A 21661-nucleotide genomic window follows, 5' to 3' on the forward strand; every position below is an offset into this window, starting at 1 on the left:
GATTGCTTGAGGCCAGGAGTTCAAGACAAACCTGGGAAACATGGCAAGTCCTTGCTGCTACAAAAAAATTTAAAAACATTATCTGGGCATGGTGACATATGTCTGCGGTTCTAGCTACTTGGGAGGCTGAGGCAGGAGGATACATTGAACTCAGGAGTTGGAGGATGCAGTGAGCAATAATTGCATCACTGTACCCTAGCCTGAGTGACACAGTGAGCCCTCGTCTCTTAAAAACAAAAAACAAAAAACAAAAAAACTAAACTAAAAAGAAATCATGTTGGTTGCTCTGTTGAGAATGAATTGTACTTGAGAAAAATGAAAACTGGAAGATCAAATAGAAGACTATTGTATCAATCCAAGTAAGAAATTACAGTAGCTTGGCCAGGCGCGGTGGCTCATGCCTGTAATCCCAGCATCGGGAAGCCGAGGTGGGTGGATCATTTGAGATCAGGAGTTTGAGACCAGCCTGGCTAACATGGTGAAACCTTGTCTCTACTAAAAATACAAAAATTAGCCGGGCGTGGTGGTGGGCGCCTGTAATTCCAGCTAGTTGGGAGGCTGAAGCAGAAGAATTGCTTGAACCCTGGAGGCAGAGGTTGCAGTGAGCTGAGATTGTGCCATTGCACTCCAGCCTGGGTGACAAGAGCAAGACTGCATCTCAGAAGAAATAAATTATAGCAGCTTGGATGATGGTGGTAGCAGTGGAGTTGGAAAGAAGTAAATGCATTCAGGATATGTTTTGTATAATAAGTGGAGCAGATATGACTTGTCATTGAATTAGATGTAGAGGGTATAAGGAGGAATCAACAATGACTAGAGTAACTGGGTAAACAATGGTGTCGCTTAACCAAAATGGTGAGTGGTAGGAGAGGAATGTGTTTGGAGAGTGACTGAAAGAAGATTAAGAGGAAAAAATAATGAATTATATTTTGGCTACATTTGGTTTGAGATTCTTCTTAATATGCAAATGATCTAAGTAGAAGTTGTATTTAAGATCCTGATGTTAAGGGAGATGTCTGGATTGGGAAAATGTATTTAGAAGTCACTATGGTATAAACGGGAGTAGTCCAAGTTTTGAGGAATCTGAAACATACAATTTTGAGAGCCATCTTTAGAAAATGTAAATGATGAATAAAATGTAATATAAAAATGAATATCTAAAAGAGAAGAGTAAACACAAAATAATTACAGAAGCCTTAGAGATTCAGGTTCTTTCTTCTGAAATCTCTTTAGGCAATTGGCCAGAAATGCTTTCTAATTGCTACTTGGCTACCCATCCCTCACTAGTACATTCTGCCAGCACCTCTAACTATTCACAGAAGCCTATGCAAGCTTAATATTCATTAACATCATGGTAATTTTGTAAATCTTCCTCTGAATACAAATATTTTGGGAAAGAGTTTGGCATTATATGTTAAAGTTGAAGATATGAATACCCTGAAATCCAGAAATTTCATTCTTAGATAAGTATCTAACAGAAATGTGTATACAAGTGTAGCAGGATGCATGTACAATAATGTTAGAGCAGTGTTGTTACACCCAAAAGTTTTCAACAACTCAAATGTCCCTCAGCAATTAAATGCCATTAAACGATGGTAAACTCATGCAAGGGAATACTATGCAGCAATTTAAATGAATGAATTACAGCAAAATGTCCTAGAAGAAGAAAAAAGAAAAAAGAAAAACATTTTGAAGAAATAATGCCCCATACTTCCTAAAATTAATAAAAAAATTAATCTACACATGCAATGAACTCGATGAAATTCAAGTAGAATAAACCCAAGTAGGATAAATTCATTCAAGCAGTAGAGATGCACAATTAGGCACATCATAAACGGTCGAAAGCTAAAGAAAGAGAATCTTGAAACCTGGAACACAGAAGCTACTCATCGTCTGCAAGGGAGTCTTCCTAAGATTAACAGCTAATTTTTCATCAGAAACCATGGAGTAAGGCAGTACAATGACACAGTCAAAGTACTGAAAGAAAAAACCTGCCAGCCAAGAATTCTATATATGGCAAAACTATCCTTTAAAAATTAAGGAGAAATTAATAAATTAACAATTGAATGAAAACAGATCTCCATTGTATGGATATACTACATTTTGTTTATCAATTCATTAGTCAATCGAAATTGGATTGTTGTTTCCACTTTTTGGCTATTATGATTAATACTGCTAGCATGTTAGCTATATTTGTGAAAAAGTTTTTGTGTCACTATGTTTCTCTGGAAAACACTGTTTCTCTATACCATCACAGGCAACAACTCTGACACCAGATGTGCAGGTTTTCTCACAACAACCAATTCTGTGACATTGAATGGATGTCCTACAATTCAATTCAATCCTGGCATCATCTTCCTAGAGTTAGTGTCAGATTTTATTGAGGTGGGCTGATCATGAGGTCAGGAGTTTGAGACTAGCCTGGCCAACATGGTGAAATCCCGTCTCTTTTAAAAATACAAAAATTAGTAGGGCATGGTGGCAGGCGCCTGTAATCCCAGCTCGTTGGGAGGCTGAGGCAGGAGGATTGCTTGAACCCAGAAGACGGAAGTTGCAGTGAGCCGAGATTACGCCACTGTACTCCGGTCTGGGCGACAGAGAGAGACTCCGACTCAAAAAAAAAAAAAAAAGAGCTACATGGCACAAGACTTCCTCTACTTCAGATGCTAACTATGTCTTGGCCTCCCATATTGCTGACCAATGGGCTATAACTGGCCGTTCCAAATCTTCTCCTTGGGTCATTCTAATATTCTAATATTCAAAATCATTCTAATATTTTGTTAGAATGGCTTACAGAACTCAGGGAAACACTTTACTTACATTTTACTGGTTTATTATAAAGGATATAGAGAAATAGCCGGATGAAGAGGTACATAAGGCAAGGCCAGGAAGGGTCCTGAGTGCAGTTTCTGTCCATGTGGAATAGAGGTGTGCCACCGTCCCAGCACCTAGATGCATCCTTCAACCTGGAAGCTTGTTGAATCTCTTAGTTCTAGAGTTTTTATAGAGCTTAATCTCCAGCCCTGCCGCACTTCTCAAAGGTTAGTGATTAGGGCTGAAAGGTCCAACCCTCCAATCACTTGATCTTCCTGATGACAAGCCCCGTCCTGAGGCTATCTAGGGGCCCACCATAAACCACCTCAGTAACATAAATTCAGGTACAATCAAAAAGGTCTCATTACGAAAAACAAAAAGCAGTCTGATCACATAGGAAATTTCAAGGGTTTTAGGAGCTCTGTGCCAGGAATGGGGAATAAAGACCAAGTATATTTCTAATTATGCTACAGTTTCCAATTATCTTAGTCTATAACTAGAAGTGGAATTGTTGGGTCATATTTACAATTTGTTTAACCTTTTGAGAAATTGCCAGACACAAAAGGCCACATATTGTATGATTTCATTTATATAAAAATGTGAGGCCAGGCACAGTGGCTCACAGCTGTAATCCCAGCACTTGGGAGGCCAAGGATGAGGTCGGGATTTTGAGACTGGCCTGGCCAACACGGTAAAACCCCATCTCCACTAAAAATACAAAAATTAGCCCGGCGTGGTGGCACACGCCTGTAATTGCAGCTACTTGGGAGGCTGAGGCACAAGAATCGCTTGAACCTGGGAGGTGGAGGTTGCAGTGAGCTGAGATTGCACCACTGCACTCCAGCCTGGGCAAAACAGTGAGACTGTCTCAAAAAAAATTAATAATTCCAGAATAGACACACCTATTCCATAGGGACAGAAAATAGGTTTTAGTAATTGCCAGTGGCTTGGGGGAGAGGTTAACAGGAGTGACTGCTGGTGGGTACAGGGTTGCTTTTTGAAGTGAGGAAAATGTTCTGGAATTAAATAGTGACAATGACTGGACAACTCTGTGAGTTTATCAAACCCCACTGAACTGCACATTTTGGAGTGGTGAATTTGATAATATGTGAATGGTATTTCAACTTAAAAAAAGAAAAAGAATATTGATGACCTTCACAAGTATCGTGCTGAGTTTGTCCCTGTCAAGGCTCCTATCTAGAAAATTGAAAGTATGGCTTGGGGGCTCCAAGTCCCATCTTCACCTAATGCACTTGTTAACCAGGATTTATTTAGTTCCTCTCTTCTCAGCATCAGAAACAGGGTCTGTGTCTGGTCATGGTCTGTCTCCTTCAAAGCCTTCACAGCGGACACAGAGCTTTGCTTCTGCGTGGTATATTCCCTCCTTACTCCTGCTAAAGGAAGGCAGCGACTGGTTATTTCTTATGTATTTATTTATTTTTTTGAGACAGGGTTTCGCTCTGTCACCCAGGTTGGAGTGCAGTGGCTGCAGTGCTGGCTCGCTGCAACCTCCGCTTCCCAGGTTCAAGTGATTCTCCTGCCTCAGCCTCCTGAGTAGCTGGGATTACAAGTGTGCGCTACCACGTCTGGCTAATTTTTGTATTTTTGCTAGAGACAGTGTTTCACCATGTTGGCCAGGCTAGTCTTGAACTCCTGACCTCAAGTGATCCACCCACCTCAGCCTCCAAAAATGCTGGGATTACACTGTGCCCAAGCCATTTCTTATTTTATTGATTAATGAGTTGGTCCTTAACATCTTCCAAAGATGACCAATATGCTTTTTAAAAATAACAGTACAAATCCAAGGATTTAAACATGTTTTAGATGCTTTAATGTATTTCAGTTCTTGTCTTCACTGATGCTCACATTGCCCATCTTTGGCTAGCGGACACTTATTCAGTGGTCCTATTGACACAAATCTGTTCTTCTTCGATGGCTTTCTTGTTTTTGAAATGCCTGACCTGAAATAAAACATTGCTGCAAGAAGTCCTGATTTTTGTTTAAGGAAATGACATTTAGAGACCACAATGTGGGTGTCAGGGGTGTCAGTGCTACTGGCTGGTCATTATTTCTTAGACTTTTTCTTTTCAGTGGAAAGAGCTAAGAATGTTTTCGTTTGTTTGATTTTTTTTTAAAAAAGAGACAGAGTCTTACGCTGTTGCCCAAGCTGGGGTGCAGTGATGCAACCATAGCTGACTGTAGACTTGAACTGCTTGGCTCAAGGGATCCTTCTGCCTTGGCCTTCCAAGTGGCTAGGACTACAGGTGAGTGCCACCATGCCTGATTAATTTTTATTTTGTAGGTGGGATCTTTTGTGTTTTCAAGGCTGACGCAAACCTGTCCTCAAGCAATCCTCCTCCTTTGGCCTCCCAAAATACTGGTATTATTGGTATAAACCCCAAACTCAGCTGGTTAAGAACGTTTTAAAGAAAAAAATATGTGAGTTCAAACTGAACTTTGCAATTCAAATTCAGGACTGCTTACAACCTTGCATTTTTTTTTGAGGCGGGTTTTGCTCTTGGCCCTTTAGGCTGGAGTGCAGTGGCGCTATCTCGGCTCACTGCAACCTCTGCCTTCCAGGTTCAAGCGATTCTCCTGCTGCAGCCTCCTGAGTAGCTTGGATTACAGGTGCCAGCCACCACTCCCGGCTAATTTTTTGTATTTTTAGTAGAGACAGGGTTTCACCATGTTGGCCAGGCTGGTCTCGAATTCCTGACCTTAGGTGATCCACCTGCCTTGGCCTCCCAAAGTGCTGGGATTACAGGTGTGAGCCACTGCACCCAGCAACCTTACTGATCTTATACCTACATTTCCTTTTTTAAAAATGTTTGAAACAATTATTTGATTTATTGTACAATAACAATATTAGTGTTATTAACAATATGATTTCTGAAAAGTTGAAATTTTTTGTTTGACTCTGTCATTAGGGTGTATCTAACTAGAGACAGATCATGAAATTATCGTGTTTTACAGTCCCTTGGTATATAGTAGCTATGTAGTTATGCTGTCAACTGGGTGCAGAAGTTTAATTTTACTTTCGGATATTAAGAATTGTTTTATTAATTGATTTATTAATTTCATTTTAAATTATGAAAAATATGTACACTGTTCCAAAGTCAGTTCTCCAAAACAGTATATTCAAAGAAGTCTATCTTCTTATTTTTTTTAAATGATGATGATTATTACCCAGACTGCTCATTTGCAAGGAAGAAATCTCTCTTCTATCCCTGTTGCTTCCACTCAGCTCCTCATTCTCCTATAAACAACAGTATAGTTTATTAATTTTTTTAGTAGAGACAGTGTTTAATGTATTTTTAGTAGAAAAATACATTGTTTTTATTTTAATATTATGAAATACACACATGTATATACTGGTATCTCCTTTTTTTTTTTTTTTTTTTTAAGATGGAGTCTCACTCTGTCGCCCAGGCTGGAGTGCAGTGGCGCCATCCAGGCTCACTGCAAGCTCCGCCTCCCGGGTTCACGCCATTCTCCTGCCTCAGCCTCCCGTGTAGCTGGGACAACAGGCGCCCGCCACCGCGCACAGCTAATTTTTTGTATTTTTACTAGAGATGGGGTTTCACTGTGTTAGCCAGGATGGTCTCGATATCCTGACCTCATGATCCGCCTGCTTCGGCCTCCCAAAGTGCTGGAATTACAGGCATGAGCCACCGCACTCCTTTCTTGTTAAAAACATAAATATAGCATACATGATGACCTCATCTAACTTTTCACATTTTAATAACAATGACTTTTTTTTTGAGACAGGGTCTCACTCCGATGCCCAGGTTTTGCTCCGTTGCATTCTCTGGAGTGCAGTGGCGGGATCTCAGCTCACAGCAGCCTCAACCTCTCTGGCTCAAGAAATCCTCCTACCTCAGCCTCCCAAGTAGCTGGGACCACAGGCATGTGCCACCAAGCCTGGCTAATTTTTGTATACATACATACATATATATTATATATATAAAATATATATACATATATATATTTGGTAGAAATGGGGTTTCGCCATGTTGGCCAGGCTGGTCTCAAACTCTTGGCCTCCAGCCATCTCCTGCTTTGGCCTCCCAAAGTGTTGGGGTTACAGGTGTGAGCGATTGCCCGTGGTCAATAATGACTTTTAATATCTTACTATACATAGAAGAACTTATTTTTTCTATTGCTCTGTAGCGGGAGACAGAAAAAGGAAAAGTCGGAGACGCTGCCATTCCAGAGCAGGGGGACCTGGGGAAGGCGGCCTGGAGGAGGTCACGATTCTGGGCTGCACTGGCTTAATGAGCAGGGAGGTCAAGCAGCCTGGAAAGGTGTGGGATTCACTCCAGGGGTCTGGCCAAGTAGTTCCAAGCCAGGCAGTTCGTTTTCCTCTAACCCAGTCTCTCCGGTTTAGTTGTGTCTGTTATCCTTCAGCCCCATCTCCCCTCCCCTGGGGACGAAGGGGAAAAGAGTGAGGAGGCATTGCCCAGGCCCCTGGTACCTGCCGTGGAGGGAGCGAAGCAGGCCTTGTGCGGTCTTCCCGCGCCCCTCCTCTCCATCTAACCATGGAACCGCCCTGCTCAGGAGCCCACTCCCCTGGAGGGCTGAGGGCTTCTTAGGCCAGAACATCGGGAGGCTGGGGAAATGGGAATCGTCTCCTTCCAATCGCAGCAAGGATAATTTACTTGCGTAGGACCCAAGGCATCTCCTATGGGAAGAGAAGTGAAGACACACGGCCGAGCCAGGCTGCCCCGCCCGCTCTACAGAAGGGGTGCTGCTCTCCGTGACCCCTGCTAACCTCCCCACCCCTGAATGGCCTGCACGAGGTAAGCCAGGCTGCCTGGACAAGAAGTGGTTTCCATCTGTGTATACTGTCAGAGACTATGTTAAGCCTGGGCTCTGCTGAGGAAATTCTTCTTTAAAAGGAAACTTCTGTTTTTTTTTTCTTTCAAAAGATGTGCTATATAGTAGTGTGAAGTAACTGTCGAATGAGTATCATGATATTGAGTAAATATGGCAGCATCATGTTTAACGATAACAACATAGACACTTATTTAGCATCCACTGTGTACTGCGCACGGGCACTTCATATTCACCACCTGATTCAATCATTAGCATTATGAGTTTCATTTCACCAGCGAGTTAAACAAATTGCTTACAGTCTTTGATTTGCCAGTAGCTGTGCTAAGATCCCCAAATTCTTTTTCTTATCTTTCCTCCCTCCCTGCCTGCTTCCCTCCTCCCTGCTTTTCTTCCTTCTTTTTGTTTTTGAACACCCAAAGCCCATATTCCTGACATCAAACTCCTCCTGCCTCTGATAACTCTAAACAGTGTCAGGAAAGAAGTTGATCTGAGAAGTAACTGTAAATAAGAGTTTCGAGTTGAATGGGAAGAACTCGGGCAGTTAGTAACCTACCTCACCTTTCTGTTCCTTGTATTTTTCGGGTGAAGGACTACAGGAAAACGTTTCCCAAACTGGGATCTTTACTGGATGCACCAACCTCTTCTCCCACAAGGGGTCAGTAAAATCTCCTTAGTGAGTAGAATGAAGCCCTGCTCCTCCCTGGCTTAGCGTTGGGGCAATGAGGATCATTGCATTGGTGAATGGACTTCTGACCTTTGCACGTTCTCCTCTCCATCACCTGGTTTTACTCAAGCTAAATTCATCCAGCGCTTACACTCCATCCTCATGCTACCATGTGGTGGGAAACAAAGGGACAGAGAGCTCCAATTCATTCTGTTTTTTTCCTTAGGGTTGAGGTCTTGCTTTTTTGCCCAGGCTGGGATGCAGTAGCGTGATTATGGCTCACTGCAGCCTCAAACCTCTGGGTTCAAGCGATTCTCCTGCCACCACCTCCCAAAGTGCTGGGATTACAGGTGCGAACCACCGTGCCTAGCCCTAATTCATTCTTTTCTTTTAGTTTAGAGTGGTGTTTCAGTTAAAAATTGCTGTACATAAAATATCACACATGATTTCTCAAAATTCTGTATCTTGCAATTATTGTAACTGAATAAAGGTTTAGAACAAGAGAGGATATGTCTAAATCTAATAATAATATAGTGAATATTTACGAACTGTTATGAATTGACACTTTCTAAGTGTCTTATAAATGATAGAAACTGTGGGTCATGCTTTACGTGGCATTTGAACTCTGGCATTCTGGCCCCAGAGTTCCTGGCACCTAAGCATCGTAACATACTGCCTCTCTACCAGAGAAAAAAAAATCAGTGCTTTCCGTGGTCCTGGCAAGGATGATTATCAGTTCTATGAGCTAATATGGACATTCAGGAGGTGGATCAAGATTTTGTGAGGCCCGGAGTGTATATAATTTGGGTGTCCTCTTTAGGAAAATAATAGAAAATGACAAATACAAATGTATATGTGAAAATAAATTTTTATTTAGAATGAGAAAATAAATCACAACAGATCACAATTAGAAAAAAAGACTCCAAATGTCTCCAAATCCAGAAAAAATGCACATTTTTATTACTGAGCCCCCTTACATATCTAATGCTTCTTCCCCCCATGTCCTTAGCTTTATACTCCTTGATGGTCTTTCAATGTGTCTGCAATTTTCTACAATCACTTGTAATAGAGAAAATAGAAACATAATTCAGCTGTTCCTATTCGCGTGGTTGCTTGGTAATTATTATTGGCGGTTGGGATGCAGAACACATGGGATTTCACACGTGACTATCACTTGCTGTTTGTAGTGCTTCTGCAGTTTTATCCCATACCTATAGAGAATTTCTGAAAATTGTACTTTGTATGATCCCCTTCAAAAAGAAGAAAAGCAAAGTTTGTTCATAATTGTATGTGCCGTATTATCAGGGACATTCTTGACAGGAGAGAAATTCCATTTTGATGAGTTTTTTCTTTTAATTTATTTTTTAAATAGAGACGAGGTCTCACTATACTGCCCAGTGTGGTCTTAAACTCCTGGGCTCAAGCGATCCACCTGCCTTGGCCTCCCAAAGTGCTGGGATTACAGGTATGAGTCAACATGCCCCACCATTGATGAGTAGTTGTTAATGGAACTTTTTGGCTTAGCCTTTTCCATGTCTGACAGTTGGAAGAATTTTTCACAGACCACCTTCTGTCTTGATTTATTTCAGACCTTCTTTTTCCTCCACAACCTATGTGCTTCTCATGCCAGATGCCATAGGACACGGTGTACATGGATAGCCCTGGTTCTTCCCGTCATAACACTAGGCAGGGAGAGAGATGAGGGTGCTCCTAAGATGGCTTAGTAATAAGTGAAGAATCCACAGAATTAACTGCAAACCACATAAATGTATCCAAAAAACCCCAAATAAATGTACCCTCAATGCACTCTCATCTGCCTCAATGTACCCTCAGAAACGCCCATGGCTGGTCCATCCCACCTGGCACAGGGAAAGAGTGGAGAAAGGAAAGTGAGAGTAGAAACAGAAAATAGTCATTTAACTGATGGCAGTTAAATATATTATTTTTGGCCAGGTGTGGTGGCTCACACCTGTATTCCCAGCACTTTGGGAATACAGTCAAATCAGGAGGATCCCTTGAGCCTAGGAGTTTGAGACCAGCCTGGGTAATATAGTGAGACCCCATCCCTATATAAAAAATAATAATAATTAGCCAGGCATTGTGGTGTGTGCCTCCAGTTCCAGCTACTTGGGAGAATGAGGCAGGAGGATTGCTCAAGCCCAGGAGGTTGAGGCTGCAGTGAGTTGAGATTGTGCCACTGCACTCCAGTATGGGTGACAGAGTAAGACCCTGTCTCAAAAAAGAAAAGAAAAAGAAAAAACAATGTAATTACGCGAATGTGAAAACACTGCTGAACCCTTCCCAAGCCTTGGAGGGCCTGTGCAAATGAGGGCCCTGCAGCCTAAGCTGCATTAGCTTTAGGGCCGGTCCCTGTATGGAACATCCTTAGAGACCTAACTCACCCACCAGCCTGAGGCAGCTGCAGGGGAGTGCCAGCAGACAGCAGAGCAATGATCCCACACCCATGGCAAACAAGGACGCGTTGTCCACCAACTAACAGGACCTCACCACCTGTAGGCGGGCAGATCCCAAGGTTTCCTGATATTCCCTACTGTTGCAGTCTCTGCTTGGGACAAAGTGCATTGCTTTTGCCATGAGTCACTGTGTCAGTAAAAAAGGTTAGGGTACATTCATGGCACAAGAGCAAGTGCTCAACTGGGACCTGAGAAGAGACAGCCTTCTTGGGTCACAACTCTCCACTTTCTCCAGGTGATATGGTTTGGCTGTGTCCCCACCCAAATCTCATGTCGAATTGTAATTCCCAGTGTTGGGGGAGGGACCTGGTGGAAGGTGATTGGATCATGGGAGCGGGTTTCTCCCTTGCTGTTCTTGGGGTAGTGAGTGAGTTCTCACGAGATCTGGTTGCTTAAAAGTGTGTAGTGCTTCCTTTTTCATGCGCTCTCTCCCATGCTCTGCCATCATAAGACGTGCTTGCTTCCTGTTCATCTTCCACCATGATTGTAGGTTTCCTGAGGCCTTGCAGCCATGCTTCCTGTGCAGCCTATGGAACTGTTGTTGCAGGAAGTCAGGGCCCCTGAACAGAGGGACTGGCTGAAGCCATGGCAGAAGAACATAAATTGTGAAGATTTCATGGACATTTATTAGTTCCCCAAATTAATACTTTTATAATTTCTTATGCCTGTCTTTACTGCAATCTCTGAACATAAATTGTGAAGATTTCATGGACACTTATCACTTCCCCAGTCAATACCCTTGTGATTTCCTATGCCTGTCTTTACTTTAATCTCTTAATCCCATTATCTTCTTCCTAAGCTGAGGAGGATGAATGTTGCCTCAGGACCCTGTGATGATTGTGTCAACTGCACAAATTGTAGAGCATGTGTGTTTGAACAATATGAAATCTGGACATCTTGAAAAAAGAACAGGATAACAGTGATGTTCAGGGAGGGAGGTAACTGAACTGGCCACCGGTGAGCCAGACAGGACAGAGCCATATTTCTCCTCTTTCAAAAGCAAATAGGAGAAATATTGCTGAATTCTTTTTCTCAGCAAGGAACATCACTGAGAAAGAGAATGCACCCTGAGGGTAGGCCTCTAAACAGCCGCCTTGGAAGTGTGCCGTCTTTTATGGTCGAAGCCGAAGGGGTGAAATAAGCCCCGGTCCCCAGTAGCACTCCCAGGCTTATTAGGATGAGGAAATTCCCGCCTCATAAATTTTGGTAGACTGGTTGTCTGCTCTCAAACTCTGTCTCCTGATAAGATGTTATCAATGACAATGTGTGCCCAAAATTTCATAAGCAATTTTAATTTCGCCCCATCCTGTGGTCCTGTGATCTCGCCCTGCCTCCACTTGCTTTGTGATATTTTATTACCTTGTGAAGTATGTGATCTCTGTGACCCACACCCTATTCGTGCACTCCCTCCCCTTTTGAAAATAGCTAATAAAAACTTGCTGGTTTTATAGCTCGGAGAACATCACGGAACCTGCCGACATGTGATGTCTCCCCCGGACACCCAGCTTTAAATTTCTCTCTCCTACTCTTTGCCTTTATTTCTCAAACCAGCCGAGACACCTAAGTAGAAAAGAACCCACGTAACCATCGGGAGCATGTTCTCCTGATAACTGTGAGTCAATTAAACCTCTTTTCTTCATAAATGACCCAGTCTCGGGTAGTTCTTTATAGCAGTGTGAGAATGGACTCATACACCAGGGCTCAGGGATGATGAAAGCTTTGCTCATGCTCTTCCCTTTCTAAATCTTCCCCATCCAGCGCACATCCCCATTCTGACCCCTGGCCATGAAACCTTCCCAGCAGCTCTGAGGCCCATGGATCTCTCCTGCATCTGAGCTCTTACAAGTTCAAAAAAAAAAAAAAAGAAAGAATGAACGAAAGAAAGAAATTCTGAAACACATATTTGTTAAGCACCCATCCTGGGCGAGCCTGCAGTTAAATCTTACTGAATTGCTTACAAAGCATTTTGCGTAAGCAGATCTCTGTTTAGTCAGATTATAAACAAATTGGTGACAGGGACCAGAATATCTTGCTGGCCGATCCCAGTTCTGGGCTTGTCAGCACTGAATAAATACTGACTTGATTAATATAGCTTTGTCTCCTCTCTGAGGACCAAATCTCTTGGCAGCTTCCTCCTAAATAGGCTGGGGACTCCCTAACTGGGTGGAGAAGGTAGGGTTATCTCCTGCAGAAATTCTAATGCAGTTCCCCCAAATCTTGCTAATGGGTTCTTGGACACTCTGCAGCCTGTGGTGGAAGCAACTTTTCTTCTTCAGTAAACTGATTAGAAATTTGGATTTTTAACCAAAGTAGAAGTCTAAATCTAATTTACTGACCCCCTTCAACCCCACCCCAAATTCCTTACTTTGTGAGGTAGCAAGGTTTGAGAATGGATCAAACTGACTATCCCATAATGCAAGCAGGCATGCGGCCTCCTGGCTGGTTTTACCTTCACTTGTCTTGCTGCTGTCCTGGGGGGCAGTGCAGAGAAGAGGAAAGATAAGGCTTGAGTCTCCCTCGACCTGGATTCAGTCAATACTGGCTCTGCCCTCACAAGCTGTGTGAGACCTTGGCTAAGTCATGTCACCCTCCCAGCCTTGCTCTCCTCTGCTGGAAATGGGGTGCCACAGAACCTGCCACACTGGGTGGCTGCGGGATTTATTTTGTAAGGATTCAGGAGGACAGTGAGGGTATGGCTGATGAGTTTGTTCCCCGTTTGTGCAGGTTCTCTTCTCTGGCTCCCAAAGCCAGTAGATTTACTTCATCTCAACAAACACTTGAAGCAAACACAAGCATTTGTTTCTACTCTAAGTTTCAGAGCTCTTAAACTTTCTTTTTTGAGGCAGGGTCTTCTCGCTGTCACCCAAATGATCGTAGATCACAGATCACAGATCCCTGCAACCTCCAAACCCTGGGCTCAAATTATCCTCCCACCTCAGCCTCCCGAGTGACTGGGACTACAGGCATGTGCCAGCACACCTGGCTAATTTTAAGAGATGGGGTCTCACTATGTTGTCTATGCTGGTCTTGAACTCCTGGGCTCAAGCAATCCTCCCACCTCACCCTCCCAAACTGTTGGGATTACACACATGAGCCACCACGCCCAGCCATATTTTCTTGTTTATTATTAGTCTCCCCCAACTGGAACACACATCCTGTGAGGCTAGGGGTTCTGTCTCTTTTGTACACTCTTGCATTTTCAGTGCTCAGAAGGGTGTCTGGCACATGGTGGTCGGCATTCATTAAATATGTGTTAAACATTGGACTAGGTGAAATAATATGAAATTTATGAAATGCCTATCATAAAGGGGCCATGTAAAGTGGGTCATGCAACAATGCAACAATAGCTAACAATTATTATTTACTACAGCTAATTATTGTTGTATTAAGGGTTTACCATACATTATTATCTCATTGAATCCTCGTAACACCAATGAGAGAAAGACCTATTATTATTTGTTATTTTATCTATTGATATTTGTCTATTTCTATTCTTATTTTTGAGACAGGGTCTTGCTCTGTCACACAGGCTAGAATGCAGTGGCATGATCATAGCTCACTGCAGCCTTGACCTCCTGGGCTCAAGTGATCCTCCTGCCTCAGCCTCCCGTGTAGCTGGAACCACAGGCATGCACCACCATGCCTAGCTAATTTTTAAATTTTCTGTAGAGGTAGAGTCTCACTATGTTTCCCAGACTGGTCCCAAAACTCCTGGGCTCAAGCAATCCTCCCACCTTGGCTTCCCAAAATGCTGGGATTATAGGCGTGAGCCACCATGCCAGCTGGGACGTATTATTTTTAGTAAAAGAAATTATTTTTATAGTAACTAAGGTGCCAATGAGAAAGACTGAAAGTAGAATTAGCTGGTTAAAATGTTACAAACCTTGGCCAGGTGCAGTGTCTCACATCTGCAGTCCCAGAGCTTTGGGAAGTGGAGGTGGGAGGATCACTTGAGCCTGGGAGATCAAAGCTGCAGTGAGCTATGATCATGTCACTGCACTCCAGCCTGGGTGACACAGCGAGATCCTGTCAAGAAAGAAAGAGAGAGAGAAAGAAAGAGTGACTTGTCATTATTTTTTAAATGGCACTGCGGTGTCAGCATTGCGTCTGTTTCCCCAAACCTACTTCTATGAACGAGGCTGGGCTGGGCGTGAGGACAAGATGTTGTGTAATGCAAATGGTCCCCTTGCAAATACACTGGCCTCTTGTTCACTCATCTCTCTCTCGTCCTAACTTCTAATAACTTTATTACTGGGAAAAAGGCCAACTAGGGAAAACCCCACTGGCGGCCTGAGGATTCTTGATCTGAAGGGGCCTTTGAGATCACGGGGCTTGCGTCCTGCCTTTGGTATGGGAGGAAATTCAGCCCTCAGGAAGGCAGTCTCCAGATGGGATAGTATTTCTTTAATTAACCAAACTCCTTGTCCAAAATCAGATGAACCATGCTCTTCATCTCTTCATCTGTGTAAGCTGAACTTCGTAAGCTACTTGATGACTGTAAGGGATGAGGGGCCATGCTACCTCTATTTTAGCTGTTCTTTTTCTGCAGGGCTCATCCAGGTGTTTTACTTGGATCCTTTTAAAAAATATCCTATTATTCTCTTGAGTGATACATGAGTGTCTGTTCTGATGACAGCAAAATCATAGCATTCTTGGTTAAATGAAGTGATGGAGTTTCACCGTGCAGTATAACAGCACCTCTTCCAAAATCCTGCTGCCAGAATCTATTATCACGAGTCAGAAATCCCAGCCTGGTGTGGAAACCAGTTTTTAAAAGATTTGTAAGCAGCAGGTAAGACGGCTTTGTTCAGGAGAGGGGTACAGCATTTTCTTCTTTCTCATTGTGAATTATACACAAGAAGAGCAAAGAGGAAGAGTAGAGAGACAGGTCTCAAATTACTTTTTTCCTTCTTCATTTTTATTAGCTCAAGAAATATTGTTTCATTTCAAAACGTGTGCCTGCTATTGTTTTTGCTGAATAAATGAAAGCAATGATAAAATGTCTCTTATGTCTTTCCAGGATTCTGATTGTCAGAAGCAGGAAAAGATCTGAATTTCCCATGAAATGCTAGCGTGAGCATAACATGGTGGTACCACACAGTGCCACTCCGTCAGGCATATCCTGGGTTTCTCACAAAAATATTATTTTTAAAAGATATTCAGAATGCTTCTGGTGCCAAGTAGGTGCAGCCTGGATACTCCGTGATGATGATGAACAGCCTTCTAAGTGCTTGTACTGAGTTTAAGAAACATAACACCACAGCACGTAAAATCCTGTGCCAGATCTCACACAGCCGCCAAATCACATCTGCCTCTATCTCTCTGGATGATCCTTCTCCAAAATCAAGGCCTGGCACCTTGCCCTGAACATCAGCCAACTGGACATTAGCAGACCAGGACCCAGAGGGAAATCCAGTTACGTTCCCCTATAAATCTCAACCAAAGCCAAACCTTGATTATCTGTGTTTGTGGGCAGTGGAGGAAGGGTGCCCTGGGGAGTGAGTAGGTGGAATTTGCAGACAGACCCAGATCTTATATTTTGCATAATCAAACAAAAAACACATCGCTTCCACCTTCTTTGCTTTTGAACACATTGATGAAAAGGGCTAATACATACCAACACTTTTCTGTCTTACTGAAAGTTGATTTTCTGGGTGAGGGACTCATGAATGAGAAGTGAAATGGTCAAAAGAGGGGTACCCAAGTAGAGCTGAAAAAGCAGAGGGACAGAGGAGTTCTCTGACGAGGAAAATGATAATTGAGAGTTAACTATAGAACTAGTTTCTTTTATAATTACTCCAAAGTCAGCTTCTACCGGGCAAAGGGTGTAAGCCAGCTGAAGAGATGAAATTCGTATCCAGAGGTTCAAGTTAATATTTAAGTGTCTCAGGCCGGGTGCAGTGGCTCACACCAGTAATCCCAGCAATTTAGGAGGCTAAGGTGGGCAGATCACCTGAGGTCAGGAGTTCAAGACCAGCCTGGCCAACATGGTGAAACCCTGTATCTACTAAAAAATACAAAATTTAGCCAGACGTGGGGGCGGGTACCTGTAATCCCAGCTACTCAGGAGGCTGAGGCAGGGAGAATTTCTTGAACCCAGGAAGCGGAGGTTGCAGTGAACTGAGATAGCACCACTGCTCTCCAGCCTGGGCTACAAAGTGAGACTCCATCTCAAAAAAACAAAAAAACAAAAAAAATTAAGTGCCTCAGCTTAGATACCTTAATCCTTAAGTAAGGAATTGCGTATTTAAAAGGCAAATACTATATGCACATGTGTAAGTAAATGCCCAGAACATGGCCTGGTGGGACAAACACCAAATAGCTGACAGGGGTTACATCTGGGAAGAAAGGTAAGGCTGGTTAGGGGTAGGGGTGGGAGGGGGCAAAAGAGGGTGCTTTCAAAAAATTTTTAAAAAATTATAATTTTTTTAAGAGACAGGATCTCACTCTGTCACCCAGGCTGGAGTGTAGTGGCACAATCGTAGCTCACTACCAGCTTGATCTCCTGGGCTCGAGTGATCCTGTTGCCTTAGCCTCCTAAGTAGCTGGGACTACAGGTGTGCACTGCCACACCTGGCGACTGTTTTTTTTTTTTAAGTTTTTAGTTTTTGTAGAGATAGGGTCTCAGTATGCTGCCCAGGCTGGTCTTGAACTCCTCGTCTCAGGTGATTCTCCCACGTCGGCCTCCCAAAGTTGGGATTATAGATGTGAGCCACCGTGCCTGGCCTGTTTACATTTTCAATAAGAAAGTATTCATGTAAGAGAGATTTAAACAATTCGTTATGAAAGCGAAGTATCTTGAATGGAAACTTCTAGAGGGCTGGATGTTTCCTGTATACCCAAGTCCCTGGCACGTCAATATACATGCGCTGACCCAATCTGAAAGCACACTTTAGAAGTTTCTTTTGCAATTATACTTGTCTAGCTGGGATAATTTCATTTGCTGAGAAATCATTTGCGGTATCATTTGTGATTTGACATTTACGGAATTCTTATTTTCTGATAGTGCTTTTAATTTACTTTCTGTTTCATTAGTCTTGAAAGGTAGGTATATAGGCTTTTCTTTTTTTTAATGGATAAATAGTTACGACAAAAAGATGAAAAAGATCTTTTCGAGGTCTTACGTAACTGCAATTAGTTAGCAAAGAGTAGAAATTGTTGCTTATGCCTTTACCTTTTTCCTAATGCTTTCCTTCCCGATCTGACTCAATGATTGCAGTAGTGTCCGACTGGATCTCCCGAAGTCGTTTGTTTCCTAAATGTTTGGGAATTTTAAAGTGATACCTCTTCACTAGTCAGGACTGGGGACGGATGACTAGGGAAGTGGGTCCTTCTTTTCTTCCAGTTTCTTTTGAGAAAGTTTCCCTGTGAGCTCCTCAGGGTTCCTCCACCACAGACTGACTCAGGGCCTAGCTATGTGTGCAACCATTAGGATGATGCTTGGAATGGAGCGACGTGGGTGACAGAGGGTGACAATATTCAGGAAAATGACTTCCACCAAGGAGGATCTTAGAACCTGTTGAATTTTTGGAGGGGCACATTGATATGTCTCATTTCTTGACAATATGGACGTTGCTTCTCTCTCTTACCCAGCTCAGACTTCATAAATTCTGAGAAAGGACAATGACTCTCATAAAATGAGAGGAAACTGAGTTGATATGTTTTCCTCTCAACTAAGCAGCCTATGTTTTCTTTTCAGTACGAATTAGGATCTGGAATAATATGACAGTAATTATAATATGCAGAAGAGATTATGCCAGTCAAATGAAGATACATTTTCCCCTTCTGTCTTTATTCTTTTTGTTGTTGTCGTTATTGCTGCCCCATTGGAGAAGAGGAGAAAAATCTCAACAGAGAGGCTTTGACAGGTACAGTATAACTTATCAGGCTTTAAAGGAACTAGCTGAGGTTAGCCTTAGTTCAGATATGTCAGAGCTGTCAGAGGCCAGCCCCGAAATCTGTAAGACATTACAGACTGAAAACTCAGCGAGGACGGCTGAAGGGCTCAGCGGGCATTCCAACACACACGTGAGCCTGGGGTGTCTCCATGCCTCGACCTGACCCTGGATAATACTTGGAGTTTGCTTTTTGTTGTTGTTGTTGTTGCAGGATTACTAAGGTCTTTGGGTTTTGGTTCTTTGGCTCCTGAAATTGGTCCATCACACTTGGGGGACAATTCGTCATTGCATAGGGGGAGTGACGATGGCCTTTGTGGACAGTCCACCCCGGGCAGCTTGAGTGTTAGGGCTTAGCAAGCAGAGCCAATGCAATCTTCTGGGTTAGCAAGGGAGGGGATGAATGTGGGCATGCAGAGATAGTGTCTGCAGACGCCTTAAATGGTTAAGATGGTGTCAGAGATGTCAATGCAAGCAAACTCATGGGAATAAAACAGAGAATTCTGAAATATGGCTTCTTTCTCTATCTTGCGCTCCCCAGGGTGAATGAGAACATGGAATGCCCACCAAAGAGGCAGAAAAAAATATTTTAGTGGAAAGAAATGGGATTTAGAATAGGAACTGTGTGCCAAATTTACCAGTGGCCTTCAGAAACCACGTAAACCCTTTGACCCCTGGTCTTCCTCTATGTATGTATATTTTTGTCTTGGCTGGGCATGGTGGCTCACACCTATAATTTCAGCACTTTGAGAGGCTGAGGTGGGAGGATTGCTTGAGCCTGAGAGTTTGAGACCAACCCTGGCAACATAGGAAGACTGTCTCTACAAAAATTTTAAAAATTAGCCATTTGTGATATGCACCTGTATTCTCAGCTATTAGGGAGGTTGAGGCAGGAGGATTGCTTGAGTCTGGGATGTAGAGGCTGCAGTGTGCCCTGGTCATGCCACTGCACTCCAGCCTAGGCAACAGAGCAAGGCCTTGTCAGAAAAAAGAAAAAAAAATTGTCTTAAAAAAAAAAGAAAGAAAATCCTGTGGTGCAATGTGATGGATTTATTTCCTGTCTGTATAATCTCGGCCTTCTCACAGTTGTTCTATTTCTAACTAACACCCCAGTTCATGTAACTTCTCTTAGAGAGAGAGCTCACATTGCATGAGACGATGCTTTTGTTATTATTTTTTAAATTTAAAATCTAATAATCTTTGTTTCTGTCTCTCTTTCTCTTTCTGATTATTGTTCTTTTATTCTTGTTTATCCAAAAGTCAAATTTAAGATTCCAAAGTGCTGCTTCCAGGCTGGCCCTGAGAACTCACTGCTGGTTTTGTAAGGAATACAGCAGAGGTCAGGAGATAGGAAGGGTGAAGTGGAAGGCATTTGCTCAGATCTACTCTTGTTTTATTTTCCATGGAGTTTCACTGCCGTTTGGGTTATGAATACAGTCAGTTACACAAAGCCCCATGAAGTAAGGATATAGGTTGGCTTGCTTGTTTATGTCTAGGAAGCCATACATTTTGTACTTTAAGATAAAAATCTCCCCTTTTTTGGATGAATGTGCTCTTTCAGTAATACATCCAGGCTACAGATGACGTGTGAACTACACGTAAAATAAAACCAATTTACTTTACTTTTAAAAGTCAGTTAGTTCATTCTTCCATTTGTCCCCTGTCCAAAAATGCGCTGACATTTCCTTCTTTGCATCATAGGAGGCCCAGCTTCTTTCTATCTACCCCAGTCCCTCTATCCTTCACAGCCCTAGCTCCATGAAGCCATCTTGCTCCCAACCAACTCATGGAGCTCTTGTTACAATACCTGGCACATGGTAAACACTCCAGAAAGCTCAGCTGTTACTCTATGACCAAGTATTGCAAAGGACTCACAACTTACTCCTCTACCATTCATTGGCACAGGAAACACTTTTATTAATGTTGGTTATTTACTTTCCCCCTAGAAAGTCTCACTGAGTTGGTAAGTAGTAGGGTCCCTGCTTTAAAAAATAAAATCTCCATACAATTCTCATGTGTAGTCAGGTTTACTAAGCACTGATTTTTTTTTTTTTTTGGAAACAGAGTCTTACTCTGTTGCCCAGGCTGGAGTGCAGTGGCACGATCTCGTCTCACTGCAACCTCACGTTCTGGGTTCAAGCAATTCTCCTGCCTCAGCCTCCTGAATAGCTGGGATTACAGGCATGTGCCACCACGCCCGGCTAGTTTTTGTATTTTTAGTAGAGACAGGGTTTCACCATGTTGGCCAGGCTGGTCTCGAACTCCTGACCTCAAGTGATCTGCCCACCTTGGCTCCCAAAGCGCTGGGATTATAGGCATGAGCCATGGTGCCCGGCCAGCACTGATTTTTAAAAGTACTCATGTGGTTCTTTTCACTTCCAATAGTGAATGTCTTCACTCCTCCATTCATTGTAAAATACCCAAAGGCAAGGATGTACATTGTTTATGCTTCTCTGTGTCTTCCCCAAAGCCCTGTGTCTGGAGGCCACTGTCAAGCTGAAAGGACAAGGTAAGTGTTCTGTGAAGTCACCTACATCTATAGGGAAAAAAATCACTCTCCATGAAATGGTTAAGACAGAAATGGGGAACCGGGTGTGGTGACTCGCCTGTAATCCCAGCACTCTGGGAGGCCAAGGGAGGCGGATCACCTGAGGTCAGGAGTTTGAGACCAGCCTGACCGACATGGGGAAACCCCATCTGTACTAAAAATACAAAAATTAGCCAGGCGTGGTGGCGCATGCCTGTAATCCCAGCTACTTGGGAGGCTGAGACAGGAGAATCACTTGAACCTGGGAGGCGGAGGTTGCAGTGAGCCAAGATTGCGCCACTGCACTCCAGCCTGAGCGACGAGAATGAAACTCCATTTCAAAGAAAATGAAAAAGAAACGGGTGGCTGTTGTTGATTGCAGTAACACACAGCACAGACTCTTTTAATCCCACAACAATCCTGTGCTGTCGTTACTTTATGTCCCCATTTG

This window comes from Papio anubis, chromosome 19 (assembly GCF_008728515.1).
Source record: "Papio anubis isolate 15944 chromosome 19, Panubis1.0, whole genome shotgun sequence".
NCBI lineage: Eukaryota > Metazoa > Chordata > Mammalia > Primates > Cercopithecidae > Papio > Papio anubis.